Source organism: Tupaia chinensis, unplaced genomic scaffold (genome assembly GCF_000334495.1).
Source record: "Tupaia chinensis unplaced genomic scaffold, TupChi_1.0 Scaffold000217_1, whole genome shotgun sequence".
Classification (NCBI taxonomy): Eukaryota; Metazoa; Chordata; class Mammalia; order Scandentia; family Tupaiidae; genus Tupaia; species Tupaia belangeri.
Window position 1 is genome coordinate 2453695 of NW_006159692.1, and position 3620 is coordinate 2457314.

Here is a 3620-nt window from a genome sequence, read left to right on the forward strand (position 1 = left end):
CGGAAGAGCACACTTTTTAGTATCAGACCTGGGTTTGATCGTGGCTCTTTTGATAACTCCCCGTGCAAACACGCATGCTTTATCTTAACCTTTTCGCAACACAGTTTTAAATTTCACACCGCAGGGTTGGAGTTCCTCATTTCTAAGACCTTTTTCAGCTCTAACATTTATGGATGGTGATTTATAGGTGCTACTCCTTGAAGGCTGTGAGTAATTTTACAGTGTGAGGTTCGGCTCCAGAGAGACACCTCTACATATGAAACTGGAGAAAACATGGAGCAGCAGGAAGCTCTTTTCTGGATACGTCTTGTGACCCAGATACTCCTGCAGCTAGCCTCTCTGGGGTGCAGATGGTGAAGTGGGCTGCTTGCATTTTAAAAAGCAGTTTTTAGTAAGACTTATTAAAATGCAACTGTTTTCTAGAAGCTATTTAAAGTACAACTGGTATAAAAGTCAAGTGTCCTCTAAACAAATCCCGGATATGAAAATTGGAACTTACTTTCAAAGGATAAATGAAAAGAGTGGGGGATTATTTGCATTCCAAAAAGATTGGTTGTGCCTGTAAAATAATTCTTTTTCAGAATGTTAGTAACAACTGACAGGTGATCTGTCTTTGCAAATCTCATATAAATTTGTATACTGTTCAAAGTATGACTAGGTTTTAAGACCAAGTCTCTTGTGTGAAGTCAGGCGTGTCTGTGTCTCTAAGGCATGTAAAACTCAGTTGTGGATTTCCACCTTACATTAAGGCAATGGAAATTCAGGAAAGCCAACACGTAAACCTACATAAGGGTCTTCAACGTCGTGATTTGTCATGGAGAATTTGCTGGCTGACCACAGAAAATTTACGTTTCGGTCATGCAGTTCAGAGGCATACACCAACCTCAATATATGCACATGTTATATATTTAATTTACAGAAATTACTATCTTGATTCTCTAAACTGAGAAGTCAGGGATCAGCTGTTGAAAGGACAAATTTGGGGGTCCAGGCTATTGGATATAAATTTCCATCAGTTTCCAGAAAACTTATAATGATAGACTTTATTTCCCCTGGTGCATAAATTAGAAAGAGATAATGGTCTAGCTAGCTGTCTTAATCAATTCGACATGTCTAGACATTGTGAAATCACAAGTTCTCACCCTCACTATGCCTGGAAGAGTGGTTGCTGTTTTCCTAAACCACTATTTCATAATTTACTCCCTAAACCCCAACACAGTGTGGACCATAGACAGGTGATGTGGGGTTTCAGATAGAAAGGGAGAAGAGACACCCTCTCCAAACAAAGACCCCTGTACAAGGCCATGAGGAAACAGTTGCTTTAGTAGGAGGATGAAGAAGCACTTGAGGAATAATGTTCTAGATTACCTGAGAAAGCCACTGTTTAGTGATGACTCTTCCCCTAAACCTTAGCTCTTTTATAAACTGTTTAAAGATATACATATATATATATATATATATATATTTAAAATATATATATATTTCAAATTGTGTTGTTATATATATATAGTGTTGTTTTAATATACACATATATAAAAATATACACATATATAAAAACAACACAATTTTTAAATTTTATAAAGATATATAAAGTATATATATACACTTTTAGAAAAGTATACTATTGATGTCTTGATGCTTCCAAGACATCAATATATATGAGAATGACTCTTTACTGTACAGTGATCAAATCATACTTGCCCTTTATCCTGTCTCTTGATCTTTCTTTGACTTCATGTTGATAAATGGCATTTATTCTGCTATAAATTTGTCCATCATTAATTGTTTTCTCCACTATTTTCCTTCCAGTGTGCTCTTTCTAGTATAATGCGGAAGAACAAACCAACTCAAGAACTATCATTGCGTAGGGGAAAGAATATGAGTTGCACTTTTATTAAAACACACACAAACACGCACACACACAAACACACACACACACATTTATGTTTGTATTTAGAAGAAAATACAGTCAAATGTAGTAGTGGTTATCTAGGTATTGTGAGAGTGATTTTAATTTTATTTCCCTATGTTTGATGTTTATATTTTTTTTTCTGAAACATAGAGGAGAGAGAGGACTAGAACATGTGCAGTGTGCTCAGGGAGGTCCCGGGACATGAACCTAGGACTTTTCCCACGTGGGTTCAATTCTGTTATGCTGTGCCACCTCCTGGTCCCGTATTTTCTTCTTTGTGGTAGTTTCACAACATTTATCTAACAACTATTATTTACATTATAATGATAAAAGTAAAATATTTTGATTTAATATTGAATCTACATTATTAGTTTTGAATGTGAACTAGTACAAGACAGCTACCATCTTGATAAAATTATCTTTATTTAATTAATTTATTTTTTAATTTTGCATTTGACCAGAGAAAGGCAGACACACAGAGAGAAGGAAAGAGAGAAAGAAAGCCAACAGGTTCAGGACTTGAACTGTGGTCAGCTATGTGGGAGTCCAGTGCCCTTAACCACCACACCACCTGCTGGCTCCTTGATTAAATGATCTTTAAATCACTAGTTAAAACACCTCTCTGAGCATCAATTTCTTCACTTTTAAAATCCTTCCTTCTGGGACCAGCAGTTAGCGTAATGGCTATGTCGCTGGACTCCCATGTAGTCAACCACAGTTCGCATCCCGGACCCGGTGGCTTAAAACTCACGCCGGGCGCATGTGTGTGCGTGCCCAAGATCCCGAGAGGAGAAAGGGGGAGAAGGGATTGCGGCATGGCCATCTCCCCCGGGGGGGTGATTTATCGCTTTCTGTCTCTCTGTCTCTCTCTGTCTGGCGAGTGCACGCGCCCTATGGCAAAAATCTCTCCAAAAAAAAAAAAATCCTTCCTTCCTAGAATTGGGAAAATTAAATGAAATAAACTAAATAGAGTGTCTGGCACATAAAGGGGTTAAAAAATATTACTCCCATTTCTAAGAATTTTATCTTAATAATAAAAAAAAAGACTTAACAGGCTAAAATACCCAGATTTAAAATAGAAACTTGGTGAAAATGACAATTATTTTGGCACTGAGAGTGGTTTCTTTCAACATTTGTGTTTCATACTATTTCAGAAAGCATGAGTTATGACTAAGTGGGATATACTGTACCCCACTGAGTTGTAACATTTTAGAGTGAGGCCATAACTTCAGAAACCATTGAGCCTAAAACATTTTTGTTATCATTGAAAATATTGGAAGGAAGATTTATTTCTTACGGTATCTTGGTTTCCAGAGTGCACTCCAAGAGTGGATCATTGCTTAGCTTTTAGTGGTCAACTTGGAATGAGTTGCTATCATCTTAAAAGGATTCCTGACCCCTAGGCTTTAGACTTCTGGCTAGAATGAAGAGAAGGCAGCTGGAGAAAGAAAAGCCAGGAGAGGGGAAGTGCTGGACCAAGGCTAGGTTAGGACATCAACCCAGAAGCAAGCACATAGTGACGTTTATCTTCTGCTCTGGCTAAAAATATATTTTCAGAAGGAAAAGCTCTTCCATGAAATTTTATAAACCATGGCACTAAGCAAAATAGCTATTTGCTCAGGGACATGATGGGAGTACCTTCTATCAGGAGAATTTGCATGCCTTGTGTGGGGTCAGAATTCCATCTTGCATTTGGAAAAGAAGTGGC